Here is a 20019-nt window from a genome sequence, read left to right as displayed (position 1 = left end):
CTGGGGGCGTCCTGGAGAATCTCACACCTTGTGCCTACTGTTACTGTACCGTCCTCCTCAGTGAAGTTGGCATTATTGGATTCGAGGAATAGATGTAGGGAGGGAGGGAGAAAGTAGCGACGCCCCCTGTTTATCTCCGTCAGAACAATGCATGAGAAGTCAGATCTGGGTGTAACCTTTACTCCTCCTGTATGTGCAAGTGAGACCCAGATACACTAAATGGCGGATCATAAACCCAGGAGGGTAAATAGGACAGGACTACAGATACTACTATGGCTGATGTCAGAGAGGAGTGTCTGAGCTAATGTAGGACTGTAGTGCAGGAGATCACCTGGCACAAGGGGTGTCCTGGCAAAGACCACCTGCTCTGGAAGGAAGTGCCAAGTGGGTCAGCAGTGAGGGTGCTGTTGCAGGTGTCCCTTTGAAAGTAAATATGAGTAGCAAGGTACTGCGGAATACATGTCTGATAGTGTGTGTGATCTGTGTACGTGTGTCACCACAATCACAGGGAGCTGAAGTCTGGGAGGTGCACAGGGCGGTGCAGTGAGAGGAGAGGTGCGATCAGGCTCACACCTCTCACAGACACACAGCTAGCTGCTTATCTATGTATACATCTACACACAGACATACAGCCAGCAAGCATATCTATGTACACAGCTACAAACAGACAGCAGTCCTGCTGAGGGGACACAACGCAGCACACTCCCGGGGCTTGTGGGAGAGAACATCAACCTCTCCTTGTTCTTTTCTCCATTTGTATTGGGTCTTCCCTGTAGGCAGATCCTTCCCCCCCACCACGAACCTACTGCACCTATTACAGAGAAAGTGCAGCGCAGCTCCAGGGCGCAAAGCATCATCCAGAGCCTGCCCTGTAACTCCTTCTGTAGGGGGTGCAGGTCACATTTGCTGGATGGAGACAGCAGCCAGAGAGTGAAGTTGAGCAGGAGGACAGTGGTGTTGCCCAAGGTACAGTAATAACTGTGTGTGTGAGAGCAGCCAGGTGCTGCAAGCAGAGGGAATAGATACATAGATAGATAGATAGATAGATAGATAGATAGATAGATAGATAGATAGATAGATAGATAGATATTGCCACCGCCCAGGGCTGTATATAGAGGCAGGGTCTGCTGGGGGGTCCACAGTCACCCAAGTGCTGGAGAGTTAATGAGTCCCACCTGTACCAGTGACCTCAGTGTCTGTTACTAACCTCTGCCCTGATAGACAGAAGTGTTGCTAATGCATACACACCATTACATTGTGACAGTGCTTTGTGGGTGTGTTTGTTCTTTTGTGTCCATTTACACGGTATAAGCCAGTAACATCATACTGTACTATTACAGTATATAGATACAAGAATTATATACAAAGTGTCTTTACTGATTTATTGATCCCTAACTCTGTAAAGTCAGACAGGATGTTGTCAGTGTCCCTGTAATGGTATCAGAACACGCTTATTAGCAGGTAGTGGACAGATGAGAACGATCTATGCTTTTTCAAAGTCATATTCCTAGTAATAGTGATCATTATGTTTAGTAATTGTGTCTATCTCCATTTCTGAGTGTTGTCTATAAGCTGAATAAATTGATAGGATCACGTATGACATGACAAATACATGAAATGAAACTTCGTGAATCCCAGAGACAGAGCTTCCACACTGTTACATTTGGAAATGGGACCACAGGGCAAGACTCCAAACTTCTTATAAACGTTACATATATTCTGTATCAAAATGTGTTTAGCACTGCTGGGAAATATTCTGGTACTTAGAGAACGAGAAACCTAACATTGCTTTGTGGGCACGACGGGGTTAACCGGACACCGTGATTACGGCTGTACTGTACTTTATATGAATCCAATTAGAGCTAGATAACAAGGGTCTCTAGCATCAGTTGTCTTCCCCCCATGACCCCATTGTAGAATGTGCATTAGATTTACGATGTACGATAGGCTGGATAATAAATCAGTGTATTGTAAATACAATAGAGTTAGATCAGTAACTGTGGAAATGAAAACAGAACTAAACAAAGTCATCATTTCTAGCAGTATGCGCTTTATAGCACCATATATCAGCACGATTTCTGCAGGTTAAAACTTAATACAGTAGGAGCTATTGTGCTCCCTGATGAAGCTGGTCTCAGCAGGGGTACATCAATATCTCATGGTAACAGGGAGACACAACAGTAATTCTTATTAAACCTGCAGATGGGTGCATTTGCTCAACAGTCCATTGTAGCAATGCAGATAATTACTTTGAGTGTTTTAACAGATGCATAAGACGTTATATGAGATCAGGTAGATGTTCCAATCATGTTCGAACTGGGAAGTCTATGACAAATATACATAATTAAATAGTTTATCCATATCTGAATTTATAAATGTCACAGTGACTAATAATTTAAATATATATATATATATATATATATATATATATATATATACATAGGATTAGTGACCTTAATGATTTTTTTATGGAGTTTATTGTGTAACAGGGCACAAGGGAAGGTTTATGGACTTATAAGTGTAGTCTAGGAGGAAAGTTAATAATGTGACATTATCCTCTGCACATACAGCTGGGGCTGATTCTTTCTAGAAAGACTGATGTCTGGGAAGAAACCTGCTTAATAATTACAGGACAGTGCTAATTCATGCCAAAAGTGTGCCACTAGACCAGTAACTAGTTCAATCCCAGAATAGTGGGACATGTAGCTTTGGACACAAGGCTCATCTAGTGACATTACATAAATAAATAAAAAAGTAAATAAAAAACCAAATAGCCTCTGCTTAATCCCAACTATTCCAAATACTTTCTTTACTTGATTAAGCAGCATTATATAGCTAGTAAGAGTCTGTTTATGGTCAAGTTACATACAATTTGCGGTCTATTTAAAGCACAGTGGAAAATATTAGTATAAGTTTGGCGTATTTCACATCAAAGTGTCGCTAATGTTCCAATCCATTGTAAAGCTAGATATGTCTAAGACTGATGGGGTTATTAGTCAATGCTACTTGTCATTTTAAATGCTTACCTTGTACAGTGTAGTTTATATACCCCCATAAACTGAACTGCAGTTTGTTTATACAAGTTGTAACATTATATTAAGGCTAACAATTACACTCAACATAACCTAAAGCCACCCTGGTTATACAAGTAATAAAATAGCATGCTATAGCTTGAATTAATTTAGGCAAAGTGGATAAAGCAACTCCAGAGTTCTTACATTTAAAATATGACAAAGGTTTCTATCAAACATACCTTGAAAAGTTTATGTTAATATTAATTTCTTTAGTGTCTTGTAGACATTTGGGCAAAAACTGGTACATACATGCTTTTCCTTTTAATCAATGCTCTTTGTTTAAGAAAAATATTGTAAATTGAGCAATATTCTAGCTGTGAAAAAAAAGCTGGGTGTGAAAAGACTGTTATTGCTTATAGAAATGCATTCTTCTACAGTCCTACGACTTGAAAAATGTATTAAACAGTATTTCTCTGTATGAAAACCCCTATTATTATAAGTGCATGGGTAGTGTGATGGAATGCAGTTATTTGTGTGCTCTGTCATAACATTGCTTTTTTTTTCATGTTTCCTTTAAAAACATTTTTAGCTACTAATTATTCAATTCTGTAAGTCTTGTGCTATGATGGTGATTTTAAATCTTATTTTATGTAACAAAGTTACAGGGAGGTGACACAATGGAGTTTTTGTTATCTTATTTAGGATATTATTTAGGTTATACACTAATCTTGCATAATGCAGTCATTTATGGCGTACAATGCTGTTGTTTTTTAAATGTATGTACCTGTTGCTGTTTGTAGGCACATCAAAATCTAAGTAATGAGTAAGGGGCTATTCATATACTTGTCACCACTTTCTGGTCAAGCATACAAAATGTAATATGTTGGACATATTTAGTAACACCATACATGTTCTGGAACCAATAATGGCAAGTTTGGACTATACAGTTCATTTTCAATAGCATGAGCAATTTTCTTTCCACTATGTAATTGTCATATATGTTGTTTTTCTTGGTCTTAGGTTATTTTCAATATTCTCTTTATGCAGCTTAGTAGGCTACTGTTTCATGCAACGTGATTTCCATTCATGTGGATTGATACAATAAATTACATTGAATACTCAATGTGATCACATTAAACACCATTGGATAAGGCAATCATACCACATGTATCAAGATTCATTGAAAGAAAATTGTTACATATGTTGCAAATTGTATTTTGCAGATATTTGAACAAAATCAAATGATAAATATTGCATGTATAGCCTAGCAAGTCTGTATCAATATGTTAATGTATTTGCACAGTAAAGCAGAGTGTATTTTATCTAGCTGCCCTCATGTAACAAAAATGAGGATCTAGACTTCTCCACCATTTTCTAAATCCAGACCATTCTGCCTATCTGAAAGAATCTGCTGCAGCTCATAGAGTTGGTAGCCACAAATCATCACAAATGTCCTATTCTTATGTACTGAATTGAACTGTGCATATTGAATGTTTTTGATGTGTAAACTGAAGATACTGTTGTTTCTATACTGTTGTATAGGATGTTTGTGTGGTCCAGCTCATGACTTCAGGCAACAGTGTGTCTCTGGGGAGGTATACCTATTTGTACGGGGGCAATTTTTTAAATAAAATTGAGCATGGTTGACATAGTGCTTACAATTACTGCCGCACAGCCCTGAGGTCATGAGTTCAACTCCTGCCCAAGGCACTATATGTGTGGAGTTTGCATGTCCTCCCCATGCTTGCGTCGGTTTCCCCCAGGTATCCTGATTTTCTCCTACACTCCAAAGATGTGCTGGTAGGTTAAATGGCTTCTGACAAAAAGTATCTCTAGTGTGTGCATGTAAATGTGATAAGGAATATAAATTGTAACCTCTGCTGGGGCAGGGATAGATATGAGTGGCTGCAATATGCTTGTAAAATGCAGCTGAATATGTGTGTGCTATATAAATAACTGATAATAATACTAACTAGCACACCACAGACGAGCACATTCATGGAGAGAAATTCAGCTTGGAGCATGTTTTGTATAGGTGAAACCTTTACAATGCCGCGGAACCACATGATTTCTCTCTTTAACATGGAGCAGAAAATGATGAGTTTGTAGAGGAAATGACTTCAGTAGATTTGTACATTATGCATATTATTGAGCTGTTAAATATGGAAGTGTATTCAGTATTTGGTTCATGAACAACTCAAAAAATGGGCAAAATGTAATAACCTCTGGGTTGCTGAAAGTGCCGATGTTGTGGTGAATTGGCCGTGAGATTCAAATAGGCATTTTTTAGTAAAGGCAAAACCAATGAAACTTGGCTAGTCAAACCCAGTAACAAATCACATCACGGCATCCAGTTATTTTAACTTTGATGTTTATTCTCTGCTGATAAATGACCACACAGAAAGCTTGTATGACACACATTTACAAAGAGTAAGTTATTTATCAATACAGCCTTAAAAGAAAGATTTTTTTTGTCGCTCTGATAGGTAGAAAATATTTTATGGGCCAGTTTATAAAAAACTTTACTGGGGCAGCCAAGCGATACTCAATTCCTGCAACTCTGGCTGATGAGAAGATGGATACTGCTCCTCTGGCCATCCAAGTCCTGGTTTTGGGCTTCCAGTAGATGATTGTTAAATAGGCATTAGCTAGCTTCCCCTTAGCCACCACAGGTGGCAGCGTCGTAGGGAGGGGTGTGTCAGCAGTGCCGTTGCCGTGGGCACAGGGCCCTGGAGGCAGCATCATCTCTGTCCCCCAGCCCTTGCATCTTTCTAGCATGCTGCCTTGAACGGCACCTTGCAGCCAGTTGTGCTGCTGCAGTGCTGCTCTATCCAAAGGACACTCTGGACATGCAACTTGCAGTGTGTAGAGCTACTCAGAGCATCTGGGAAATTCCCTAGGTCAGTGGTGTCAAACTCGGGCCCTCCAGCTGCTGTCGGACTACATATCCCAGCATGCCCTGTCACAGTTTTGGCATGCCCTAATAGCAAAACTCTGGCAGTGCATGCTGGGATGTGCAGTTCCAATGCAGTTGAAGGGCCCGAGTTCAACACCACTGCTCTAGGTTGTCCAAATGGTGGCCCCGCCCCTTTGTGTGACATCATGTTTTCAGAGGGTGTGGCCTCCACAGGGTTGCAATGAGTCCTGCTCTGGTGCTGACTGGTGGTAAACTTTGATAAATAGAAGGAAAACCTGTTTTTGCTGGATATAGGGCTTTTTGGGGCATCATATGTAGACCACTATTTGCTTATCTGGCATTTGGAGTAGTCGAAAAGTACAGTGGTCGGGAAAGGGGGTTTAATTAAAAACTGCTGAAATATTTATGTTCTTTATAAAAAAAAGTTCCCAGTGTTATTTTCATCATTATAATGTTTGTATACAGTATGTTAATATGTAACAATAGTTTTGCAGAGAATCTGGACAAAAGTCACTTTATTGAGTGCAAATGTTTGAATAGAGCATGCAAAGGATTTGTCCTTAACGACATACTGTATGTGATTACTATCCTTTATATTAGCACAGAGTGTGATAGAATTGTTTTTGGAGTAAAGTAAAGTAATATTAAAGTAACAATGTAAACAACAAGCTGTAAGTATAAATATTTATACTGCACTGAGAATCCCAACTTAACTTTCACATGTTCTGGACTAACACTATTAAGCTATTAAGTTGGGTGCACACTAGATGATACGTCGCCCAATCCAGCGGATTGAGCCGACATATCATCCACATCGTCCAATGTGTACCCAACCATCATGCACGCTCCTATCGGGTCAATCATCGCATTGACAGATAGTGCCTATGTGCTGCTCAAACTGTCAACTTGATGAATGACCCCATGCTTGTGGAGGCAGCTGATGAACAACATATCATGCAGTCGTTCGCCAGTGCGGCATCAAACAACCGCACAATATGTTGTTCATCACATCGTGCATCGTCCAGTGTGGCATTAGATTTATGTAGTAATGAAAAGAACTTCCAATTCATTATATTGGGAAAAGTAAAACTAGTATATTCCAGTGCATCATAAATACATCAATTTCTTTCTGTTACTCTAATAGCTGCATCACCACATATATTTTCCTAAGGTGTCCACTTCACCTAGCAGTGTAAACAGGACCAATCACAAGCCGCAGTTAAGAGATTGCAGCTTGTGATTGGTCCTCCCACTTTCATTGTGGTGAGTTTTAATGTTGGTTTGGCTACTGTTTTGTCTGTGTGTCGTAGCCAGTGTCTATATGCGCAGTTTCACTGGCCCCAGCAGCTTTCTTCCGACAGACATTTTGAGCAGCCATAAGCCGCGTATCCACTACACGATATAATGAATGATTGAACGATAACAACATCAATATCAATCGTCCGCAATATTGTGCTGTTGATATGTCGTCAACGACCAGCGATGCACGCTCCCGCTGGTTGTTGACGTCGTTGCTCATCGCCTGAACCTGCTGTCCAAACTGACGATATTGTCAGGTTGTGTAGGTTCGGGGATAAGGGAGGGTGCCAGCACTGAATGATATATCGTTCAGTGTGGGCTCAGGGCCTAATTCAGACCCGCTCGCAAGTGCATGGCGCTCGCAAGCGGGTCAATGGTGGGGTACTGCACACGCGCGGCACGCGCATGCGCAAGCTCTGGAGCGAGAGAGAATTTCTCTCGGTCCGGGACTCACTACAATAGGGGCGGCTGTCGATGTTGATCGATAGCTCGCCCTGTTTTGTAGGTGGGGAGGGTGGGTGGCTACACAAACGGAGGCGTTCCCGAAGGAACACCTGGCATTTGTGGGAGGCACCACTGATGTCAGTGGAGAGTTTTCTGCCCTGTTAGAGCAGGAAGCTCTCTGGGGCTTGCGACGGACGAGACCCTACTACAAGGGTCTCATCGCAAGCCCCGATGGTCGCGACCATCGGGACCATCACTTGGCCGCTCGCAAAAGCTGTGGGTGGTCACCCACAGCTTAGCGAGCAGCCAGGAGACTGCAACAACAACAAAAAAAAATGCCCTGATTCAGAGCGAGCGCTCTTCAAGAGCGTCCGGCTCTGAATCAGGCCCTCGGTGTCCACTGCACAATATAATGAACGATTGAACGATAACGATGTCGTTATCATTCAGTCAGTCATTATATCATGTAGTGGATTTGTGGCTATAGGTTTGCTCAGAAGATCAATGTGCTACCGATGTGTGACCGATGGTGCGTCTTTTTACGCAAGCAATGAGTTAAAGATGCAGCTGGTGGAAGTCTCTGTACACTTTGTAATGGTTGCGGTATTAGTATAACTTGTATGTACCGCTGCATACAAAGTCTCAGACGCAATGAGATTAGTGTCCACCTTTGAATCAGGCTCTTTCATAAACACAATTCTGCGTAGTATACCCCAGCTGCATAAAAGAAGGGAGTTATCCCATTACAACACTTATTAAACCAGATTTAAAACTTATTTTAGAAAACCTTGAAAAATATTTTATTCGGAAATGCTCCAATAGTGACTTGTAAGAAAGGGAAATGCTCTAATAGTGACACGTAAGAAAGGGAAATGCTCCAATAGTGACACGTAAAAAAGGGAAATGCTCCAATAGTGACATGTAAGAAAGGGAAATGCTCAAATAGTGACACGTAAGAAAGGGAAATGCTCCAAAAGTGACATGTAAGAAAGGGAAATGCTCCAATAGTGACATGTAAGAAAGGGAAATGCTCCAATAGTGACATGTAAGACATGTAAGATAGGGAAAAGCTCCAATAGTGACACGTAAGAAAGGGAAATGCTCCAAAAGTGACACATAAGAAAGGGAAATGCTCCAATAGTGACATGAAAGAAAGTGAAATGCTCCAATAGTGACATGTAAAAAAGGGAAATGCTCCAATAGTGACACATAAGAAAGTGACACGTAAGAAAGGTAAATGCTCCAATAGTGACACATAAGAAAGAGAAATGCTCCAATAGTGACATGAAAGAAAGTGAAATGCTCCAATAGTGACATGTAAAAAAGGGAAATGCTCCAATAGTGACATGTAAGAAAGGGAAATGCTCCAACAGTGACACGTAAAAAAGGGAAATGCTCCAATAGTGACACATAAGAAAGGGAAACACTCCAATAGTGACATGTAAGAAAGGGAAATGCTCCTATAGTGATATGTAAGAAAGGGAAATGCTCTAATAGTGACACGTATGAAAGGGAAATGCTCCGATAGTGACACGTAAGAAAGGGAAATGCTCCGATAGTGACACGTAAGATAGGGAAATGCTTCAATAGTGACATGTAAGAATGGGAAATGCTCCAATAGTGACACATAAGAAAGGGAAACACTCCAATAGTGACATGTAAGAAAGGGAAATGCTCCTATAGTGATATGTAAGAAAGGGAAATGCTCCAATAGTGACATGTATGAAAGGGAAATGCTCCAATGGTGACACGTAAGAATGGAAAATGGTCCAATAGTGACACGTAAGAAAGGGTAATGCTCCAATAGTGACACATAAGAAAGTGACACATAAGAAAGGGAAATGCTCCAATAGTGACATGTAAGAAAGTGAAATGCTCCAATAGTGACATGTAAAAAAGGGAAATGCTCCAATAGTGACATGTAAGAAAGGGAAATGCTCCAATAGTGACATGTAAGAAAGGGAAATGCTCCAATAGTGACATGTAAGAAAGTGAAATGCTCCAATAGTGACACGTAAAAAAGGGAAATGCTCCAAAAGTGACATGTAAGAAAGGGAAATGCTCCAATAGTGACATGTAAGAAAGGGAAATGCTCCAATAGTGACATGTAAGAAAGGGAAATGCTCCAATAGTGACATGTAAGACATGTAAGAATGGGAAATGCTCCAATAGTGACACATAAGAAAGGGAAATGCTGCAATAGTGACACGTAAGAAAGGGAAATGCTCTAATAGTGAAACGTAAGAATGGGAAATGCTCCAATAGTGACACGTAAGAAAGGGAAATGCTCTTTACTTGTTACATTCTCAACTCATGTTCAGACCTAAGGAGTTCTGAAGGGTCCATGTCTGACACGAAGAAAAAAGCTTTGACAGGTGCCCCTTGTGCCTTTGTCATAGTTTTTCAAGCACAAGATCCCGAGTCATTTGAAAGCAATCCCTACTCCCCCTATGAATTCCCTCCTCTCATTAATTTGAATTTGGTTTAACACATTATTAATGTATTTTATGGGGACAGTGGGTTGCTTTCATGTCACATCTATATATTGTGCTGTAATATTAAAAACATTTGATTTATTTGTGCCGTATTGGTAGCCAGGTACATATTCTGTATATAAAATATTCAGAGGTAAAGTATTTAGCTGGCTTTAAAAACATGGCCTTTTGTACATTGCAAAAGGTTTGTGCTGCTGCGCAGTAGGAAACATTGAATTTGGGTTTTGTTTCACACCTTGTGGTTCATTTAGATGTTTTGCACACAGAGATAAGATCAAATTTTTGCATGGTGCCCTGTTTTTGGTACATTATTGTGGCTAGATCATTACAAATACAGAACACCTTGGGCTGTGTATCATCCAGTATTATCGTCCAGTGTAACCATTTGTTTATTCATTCATATGCAATCTTGACGGGCTATTACAATTAGTAGTCATTTTGTGTACAGTCCCAGTATTCCTATGTACAAAGAGAACTGTAGAAGTTCATGATATATTCAGAAAAACTGTGCACACAATTTAAAAATCTAGTGAGTACATTTGGTACAATATGCTCTACTGTTTCTGAGTAAGAAAAGGGTAATTGCACTGACCATTATTTACAGACATGGCTATAAATTGTTATTAAAAATACACTGGTATTTTGAGTTCTCAGTCCTTTAGATATTAGCAGGGATTCATTAGTCAAACATGCATTCCTTCACCTTTATTGGTAACTTGTTATACCAGAGAAAAATGCCTTTTAAAGGTGCAGTTTGTTAGTAAGGATTAAAAGAATTTTTCATCTTATTCTAAAAAATGTTTATGCTTATACTGTATATTGCAGGTAATATGGTTAGCACTAATAATTGTTTACTCTATACCCCAAACCATAGAGCACATGAGCATAGCACAACATAAATAGTTTTATTGTTGGCATAAAATGTATGCAGTGTTCTTGGTTTATTAGGTCCCTATCCACGATACAAAAGTATATCATGCAATGTAATCATTATTTCTGCGACATTCATGCTGATCAAAGGCATGAGATGAAGTCTTAATGTTTACCAATCTGGATAGTAACAGTGGTACAATAATGACATAGTACATTAACAACTATTATGACTTCAACTCCACACTATTACATTTATACTCCTTTTACACTGCCACTTCGACCCGGATAATCACTGTATCAACCCGGGTCACGGCTCAATGTAAAAGTTGGATTCCTGGTTAAGGGACCTGGAAAATTAACCCTTCTAGCAAGCAGGGTTGAGCACAGGAATGACCTGTGTAACACTGCAGTGTAAATGGGTAACCCGACCCAGGTCCCATTTATAGCATGGGGAGATACGGATTTCCCTGCAAAAGAGCTCCACTGCACACGGGTGCTATGTGAAGAGCGCCTACCCGGGAATAACTCGGGTTGGCGCCATGGTGTGAAAGCTGTCTGTCCTGGGTCTGATCTAGTTTGGAACCATGATCCAAATCATGGGTCAAACCTGGGACTTTTGTGCAAATAGTCTATTGTAAAGCATTAGACTGTATTTACAAGCATCACTTCATCTTGATCCTTAGGAGGAGATTCATCAAACCTTGAAAAGAGATAGGGGTCTATTTACTAAGCAGTGTTAGGAGACAGAGCGAAAAGTGATAAGAAAGTGATCAGGTGCCAGCCAGTCAGCTCCCAACTGTCATCTAGAAAGCTGTGTTTGAAAAATGACAGTTGGGATCTCATTGGCTGGCACCTTATCACTTTCTTATCACTTTTTACTCTGTCTCCTAACACTGCTTAGTAAATAGACCCCATAATGTGAAGAGAGATTAAGTACTAACCAATCAGCTTCTAATTGTCATTTTACAGTCTGTTTGAAAAATGACAGTTCAACTTCAAAGCTGATTGGTTTGTATTTTATCTCTCTTCACTTTATTTCTCTCCAAGCTTTGTGTTCAAAACACCTATAAACAATAACAAAATAATGATAATATAATTAAATTACATAAGATGGTTTAATTATATTGCCTAATTGTAAGACATACTGGTGTTTCGCTGCCCTAGTGAAGGTGTATACTTATACCAAACCATTAGTTTAAATGGGATGCGATCATAATAGCGACCGCAGGGATTCTGTCGCTCAGAATTCCTGCACTGGAATCCCGACTTCCTGTCAGAATCTCAACCGCCGGTATCCCAAAGGAGAGTAGCGGGGTTAGGGGAGGGTTACAGGTTGGGCACTAAGGGGGGATGGTTAGGTTAGGTTTAGGGAGGTGGAGGTTAGGTTTAGGCACTAGGGGGGAGTGTTAGGGTCAAGGAGACGGGGCGGTATTGGTATCCTAACCCTGTCGGGATGCTGGCGTTGTGGTTCTGACCGCTGGGATCCTGAGCGCCGGTATCCTGTACCCAACAAGTTGAAATAAGTTACATTTTAAATCATAAAAGTCCTATCTTGGTGTTGCTTTATGATGATGTGTTAGTTTGAGATGTAAACAGCTTTCACCAATATTGCCCAGCAGACACCTAGGTTCATATGTAAAATATGAAGAATGGGAACTAATTGTTAAAATGTTCACAGATAAGGCTAGTTGTCTTAATCTTGCAATGTATGCAAATGCCACTTTGAAAAGTTACTGTTTTTCCACAGCTTCAAGGTTGTTCAGTCTGTTCTATTAGCAATAGTAATTAGCAATTAAAGGCAGTGTCATGTACTGGATTGGTAGCATCATCAACATAGAACAATCCACAAATACACATGAAAACCACCATTGCCTTCTTGTGATATGGAAATTAAAGTTAAAGATTGTAAGGATTTAAAGCAAAGATACACAACCCCAGAAGCCAGCTTGTAATTATTTTTTTACAGATTACTGGAAACAGTTACAGGCTGTAGGACAGAAATATTACAGTGGTATTTCTCTTCTGGCAAACCAGGTCCCTCTGTGTTTGTCCTGTCCCGTCTTGCATTAGGTTTCACTGTGGCTGCAGGTGTGGGGACTGTGAGGTCAGAAAATCTGGCAGTGAATCAGGGTGAATCAGCAGCCATCTGATTTACTGGCAGACTGTCACTGTACTATAGATATGAAGGCTCCCATACACCAGCGACGGATTGTCGTGTTCCTGCAATCCTAAAATGCCGGATTGTAGGATCGGTGAAATCCAACATGTCAGATTTCACTGATCTGCCCATCACAATCAAAATATGATCCTGATTAACAAATCGGCAAAATTTTACATATATAATTTCACCCTTTCTCTGACGGATAATGGAATATCAATATCTGATATGATTGCAGGATCACGCAATCAGTCGCCTAGGGTAAGGGCCCTTTTAAGCTCGTGAATGATTCCTAATCAAAGTCTTGCCTTGTGAGACTAAATTTCATTGCACTGGTGCTGCCCTGAAGCCACCATATCCTCACCATGGGACAGGTAAATAGAGTAAAGATCTTAAGGTGCCCATACACGGTGCGATAAAGCAGACGATCCGATGGATTGGTATGATATCGCTGCTATATCGTATCGTGTATGGGCATGATATCAGATAGTCCGTGGGGTCGTAATCGCACTTCAAGATCTTACTGCAGGTTCATATGATCTGGGGATGCAATGTACAATCCCATGCAACGCTATGCGGGTAGGGGCGGGGGGTGCTGGCATATCGGGCGGTCGGCCACCCGATCACACCATGTGTGGGGACCGCCCGACATGTCAGATTCCCCGTCACGTCGCAAGGTGCATATCGCACCGTGTATGGGCACCTTAAGACACAAATGTGAATGCGACCAACTAAATAAATTATTTATTTTTTAAATTTTTAACTTGTTTTCAACTTTTCACAATGTTATTATTTTATTTCTACTTTTCTTTTCTTTATAAATTATGTTTTGTACTGCAGAGACAGATAAAGCTGGAGAGTCTCAGAGGCTGATGCAAACTGAGTACTATGCCACTTTATGTAATGTCAATTATGTGATTTTGCTCCTCATATGCACTAGGGGTGTGCACCGGCCACTTTTCGTGTTTTGTGTTTTGGTTTTGGATCTGGATCTTTCTTCGTGTTTTGGATCTGGATTGGTTTTGCCAAAACCACCCTTCCGTGTTTTGGGTTCTGGGTTTTGTGTTTTGGATCTGTATTTTTTTTTTAAAAAGCATAAAAACAGCTAAAATCACAGAATTTGTTGGTTTCTCTGCTCCTATGCTATTATTAACCTCAATAACCTTAATTTCCACTCATTTCCAGTCTATTCTGAACACCTCACACCTCACAATAGTGTTTTCATGTCCAAAAGGTTGCACCGAGGTAGCTGGATGACTATGCTAAGCGACACGAGTGGGCGGCACAAACACGTGACCCATCTAGGAGTGACACTGCAGTGGCAGACAGGATGGCAGTTAGAAAAACTAGGCCCCAAACTGTACATAATGCAAAGAAAAAAAAGAAGTGCAAGATGGAATTGTCCTTGGGCCCTCCCACCCACCCTTATGTTGTATAAACAGGACATGCACACTTTAACAAATCAATCATTTCAGCGCCAGGGTCTGCCACACAACTGTGGCTGAAATGATTGGTTCGTTTGGGCCCCCACAAAACAAGCTGGAAATTAATGTGTCCCTGCACAAACTGGCTCTACGGAGGCAAGATGTCATCCTCATCCTCCTCATCCACCGATTCCTCACCCTCTTCAGTGTGTACATCCTCATCCTCACAAAGTATTAACTCGTCCCCACTTGAATCCACCACCACAGGTCCCTCTGTACCTTCTGGAGGCTGGTCTCCCTGGAAGAGCTGATAATTCATTTTGATGAACATCATCTTCTCCACATTCTGTGGAAGCAACCTCCTACGCCTTTCGCTGACAAGGTTCCCGGCTGCACTAAACACTCTTTCGGAGTACACACTGGAGGGGGGGCAACTCAGGTAAAATAGAGCCAGCTTGTACAGGGGCCTCCAAATTGCCTCTTTTTCCTGCCAGTACAGGTATGGACTGTCTGACATGCCTACTTGGATGCTGTCACCGATGTAATCCTCCACCATTCTGTCAATGGTGACAGTATCATATGCAGTGACAGTAGACATGTCAGAAATTGTTGCCAGGTCCTTCAGTCCAGACCAGATGTCCAAACTTGGTCCTGCCTGCCCTGCATCACCGCCAGCGGGTTGCTTAGGATACCTAAGTTTTTTCCTGGCAGCCCCAGTTGCGGGAGAAAATGAAGAAGGAGCCGTTGACGTGTCACGTTCCGCTTCAGCTGACAGTGTGTTCACCAGCAGGTCTTTGCACCTCTGCAGGCTTGTGTCGGCCGGAAAGAGAGACACCACATAGGCTTTAAACCTAGGATCAAGCACGGTGGCCAAAATGTAGTGGTCTGATTTCAACAGATTGACCACCCTGGAATCCTGGCAAAGCGAATGAAGGGCTTCATCCACAAGTCCCACATGCCGAGCGGAATCGCTCCGTCTTAGCTCCTCCTTCACTTTCTCCAGCTGCTTCTGCAAAAGCCTGATGAGGGGAATGACCTGACTCAAGCTGGCTGTGTCTGAACTGACTTCACGTGTGGCAAGTTCGAAGGGCTGGAGAACCTTGCACAACACGGAAATCATTCTCCACTGCGCTTGAGTCAGGTGCATACCCCCTCCTTTGCCTATGTCATAGGTGGATGTATAGGCTTGTATGGCCTTTTGCTGCTCCTCCATCCTCTGAAGCATATAGAGGGTTGAGTTCCACCGCGTCACAACCTCTTGCTTCAGGTGATGGCGGGGCAGGTTCAAGAGTGTTTGCTGGCGCTCCAGTCTTCGGCACGCAGTCGCTGAATGGCGAAAGTGGCCAGAAATTTTTCGGGCCACCCAAAGCGTCTCCTGCACGCCCCTGTCGCTTTTCAGAAAATTCTGCACCACCAAGTTTATTGTGTGAGCAAAACATGGGACGTGCTGGAATTTGCCCAGATGTAATGCCCGCACAATATTGGTGGCGTTGTCAGATATCACAAATCCCCAGGAGAGTCTAAGTGGGGTAAGCCACTGGGCGATGATTTCCCTCAGTTTCTCTAAGAGGTTGTCGGCGGTGTGCCTCTTACTGAAACCGGTGATACACAGCGTAGCCTGCCTTGTAACGAGCTGGCGTTTCTGAGATGCTGCTACTGGTGACGCTGCTGCTGTTGCTGCGTAAGGTGATACATCTACCCAGTGGGCTGTCACAGTCATATAGTCCTTAGTCTGCCCTGTTCCACTTGTCCACATGTCCGTGGTTAAGTGGACATTGTGTACAACGGCATTTTTCAGGACACTGAGGACACTTTTTCTGACGTTTCTGTACAGTCTCGGTATCGCCTGCCTAGTGAAGTGGAATCTAGACGGGATTTGGAACCGGGGACACACTACCTCCATCAATTGTCTAAATCCCACTGCACTAATGGCGGATACCGGACGCACGTCTAACACCAACATAGCAGTCAAGGCCTCAGTTATACGTTTTGCTTCAGGATGACTGCTGTCGTACTTCATCCTCCTCGCTAAGGACTGTTGGAGGGTCAATTGTTTAGTAAAAGTAGTGGTGTTCCTACTTCCTCTCTGGGATGATGAACGACTCCCAGCAGCAGCAACAGCAGCAGCGGCAGCAGTAGGCGTAGCAATGCAGGATCCTCCAGAGGAATCCCGGATAGGAGAGTCAGTCATGCCAGTGACATGGCCTGCAGGACTACTTCCGATCCTGACTAAGGAGGAAATTGACGAGGAGGGAGTTGATGGTGTGGTTTGCAGGCGCTTGGATACAACAGGACAACGGGATTTAGGTGTCCCTGGACTGCTTACGGTCTTAGCCAAAGTTTCTGAACTTGACAGTAACTTTTTATGAACGCGCTGCAGGTGCCGTATAAGGGAGGATGTTCCTAGGTGGTTGACGTCCCTACCCCTACTTATTTCACCTTTACATATGGTACATATGGCAAGACAGTTGTTGTCCGGATTTGGATAGAAATATTGCCAGACCAAAGAGGTGGAATGTTTGGTCTTCTGCCCAGGCATGACCGTGATGGGCTTTTTCATCCCACGGACAACAACTGTCTCCCCCGGAGCCTGATTTAAACAAACCACATCACCATCAGAATCCTCCTCGCCAACTTCCTCCTCAGCGCCAGCTACACCAGTATCCTCATCCTGTTGTACTTCAACAGTGACATCTTCAATTTGCATATCAGCAAGTGGACTGTGGGTGCTCCTTTCAGCACTTGCAGGGGGAGTGCAAATGGTGGAAAGAGCCACCTCTTCCCGTCCAGTGCTGGGAAGGTCAGGCATCGCAACCACCACCACACTTGGACTCTCCTTGGGGATTTGTGATATCTTCTTAGAAAGCACAGTTCTTCGCTGTGCTTTTGCCAGCTTAACTCTTTTGATTTTTTTAGTGGGAGGAGGGCTTCCATCGTCATGTGAAGCTGAACCACTAGTCATGAACATACTAGGGATCGACCTTAGCCGTTCCTTGCCACTCCGTGTCGTAAATGGCATATTGGCAAGTTTACGTTTCTCTTCAGCTGATTTAAATGTCTTTTTCAAGGTCATTTTCCTGAACTTTGCCATTTGGGATTGTATGTGCCCTCTACTATGACATTGGGCATCGGCCTTGGCAGACGACGTTGATGGCATGTTATCGTCTATGTCATGACTAGTGGCAGCAGCTTCAGCACTAGGAGGAAGTGGTTCTTGATCTTTCTCTATTTTATTTTTATCGGAGAAAGTTTGGTCCTCCATTTATGTTATATCGATTTGATATATACGTGCGGCTAAACACAGAAAATAATTTTTTTTTTGGTTTGGACTGGAGTGTACTTTGTGGGTTACAGCACCCTTTAACGGTCAAGCCAGCCGGCCCTTTACTTATGACACAGGCGCACTCTTGGCACTACTTTGTTGATGCACGTGCGGCTACTGCGCACACAATTCACAAACACAGAAAATAATTTTTTTTTGGTTTGGACTGGAGTGTACTTTCGGGGGTTACAGCACCCTTAACGGTCAAGCCAGCCGGCCCTTTACTTATGACACAGGCGCACGCTTGGCACTACTTTGTTGATGCACGTGCGGCTACTGCGCACACAATTCACAAACACAGAAAATAATTTTTTTTTGGTTTGGACTGGAGTGTACTTTCGGGGGTTACAGCACCCTTTAACGGTCAAGCCAGCCGGCCCTTTACTTATGACACAGGCGCACGCTTGGCACTACTTTGTTGATGCACGTGCGGCTACTGCGCACACAATTCACAAACACAGAAAATAATTTTTTTTTGGTTTGGACTGGAGTGTACTTTCGGGGGTTACAGCACCCTTTAACGGTCAAGCCAGCCGGCCCTTTACTTATGACACGGGCGCACGCTTGGCACTACTTTGTTGATGCACGTGCGGCTACTGCGCACACAATTCACAAACACAGAAAATAATTTTTTTTTGGTTTGGACTGGAGTGTACTTTCGGGGGTTACAGCACCCTTTAACGGTCAAGCCAGCCGGCCCTTTACTTATGACACAGGCGCACGCTTGGCACTACTTTGTTGATGCACGTGCGGCTACTGCGCACACAATTCACAAACACAGAAAATAATTTTTTTTTGGTTTGGACTGGAGTGTACTTTCGGGGGTTACAGCACCCTTTAACGGTCAAGCCAGCCGGCCCTTTACTTATGACACAGGCGCACGCTTGGCACTACTTTGTTGATGCACGTGCGGCTACTGCGCACACAATTCACAAACACAGAAAATAATTTTTTTTTTGGTTTGGACTGGAGTGTACTTAGGGGGTTACAGCACCCTTTAACGGTCAAGCCAGCCGGCCCTTTACTTATGACACAGGCGCACGCTTGGCACTACTTTGTTGATGCACGTGCGGCTACTGCGCACACAATTCACAAACACAGAAAATAATTTTTTTTTGGTTTGGACTGGAGTGTACTTTCGGGGGTTACAGCACCCTTTAACGGTCAAGCCAGCCGGCCCTTTACTTATGACACAGGCGCACGCTTGGCACTACTTTGTTGATGCACGTGCGGCTACTGCGCACACAATTCACAAACACAGAAAATAATTTTTTTTTGGTTTGGACTGGAGTGTACTTTCGGGGGTTACAGCACCCTTTAACGGTCAAGCCAGCCGGCCCTTTACTTATGACACAGGCGCACGCTTGGCACTACTTTGTTGATGCACGTGCGGCTACTGCGCACACAATTCACAAACACAGAAAATAATTTTTTTTTTGGTTTGGACTGGAGTGTACTTAGGGGGTTACAGCACCCTTTAACGGTCAAGCCAGCCGGCCCTTTACTTATGACACAGGCGCACGCTTGGCACTACTTTGTTGATGCACGTGCGGCTACTGCGCACACAATTCACAAACACAGAAAATAATTTTTTTGGGGTTTGGACTGGAGTGTACTTTCGGGGGTTACAGCACCCTTTAACGGTCAAGCCAGCCGGCCCTTTACTTATGACACAGGCGCACGCTTGGCACTACTTTGTTGATGCACGTGCGGCTACTGCGCACACAATTCACAAACACAGAAAATAATTTTTTTTTGGTTTGGACTGGAGTGTACTTTCGGGGGTTACAGCACCCTTTAACGGTCCAGCCAGCCGGCCCTTTATTTATGACACAGGCGCACGCTTGGCACTACTTTGTTGATGCACGTGCGGCTACTGCGCACACAATTCACAAACACAGAAAAAAATTTTTTTTTTGGTTTGGACTGGAGTGTACTTTCGGGGGTTACAGCACCCTTAACGGTCAAGCCAGCCGGCCCTTTACTTATGACACAGGTGCACGCTTGGCACTACTTTGTTGATGCACGTGCGGCTACTGCGCACACAATTCACAAACACAGAAAATAATTTTT

General features: G+C 42.8%; 1 protein-coding gene across 2 annotated transcripts in view; it reads left to right on the top strand.

Annotated features, from left to right (window-relative positions):
• The first annotated feature begins 280 nt into the window (after window positions 1–280).
• SATB1 (SATB homeobox 1) overlaps window positions 281–20019 on the top strand; it is a 196808-nt gene continuing 177069 nt past the window's right edge. Inside the window, exon 1 of one of the 2 annotated variants that reach the window (XM_088462720.1) lies at window positions 281–445. The gene's annotated coding sequence lies outside the window, so the exon portion shown is untranslated. Of the gene's footprint in view, window positions 446–633; window positions 967–20019 lie in introns of those variants that run through there. The other variant, XM_088462719.1, reaches the window with a different exon arrangement.

Source organism: Taudactylus pleione, unplaced genomic scaffold, assembly GCF_031769625.1.
Source record: "Taudactylus pleione unplaced genomic scaffold, aTauple2 ptg000053l, whole genome shotgun sequence".
NCBI classification, from domain to species: domain Eukaryota; kingdom Metazoa; phylum Chordata; class Amphibia; order Anura; family Myobatrachidae; genus Taudactylus; species Taudactylus pleione.
The sequence above is the reverse complement of the archived record's forward strand: the minus strand, read 5'-3'. Positions and strand labels throughout refer to the sequence as shown.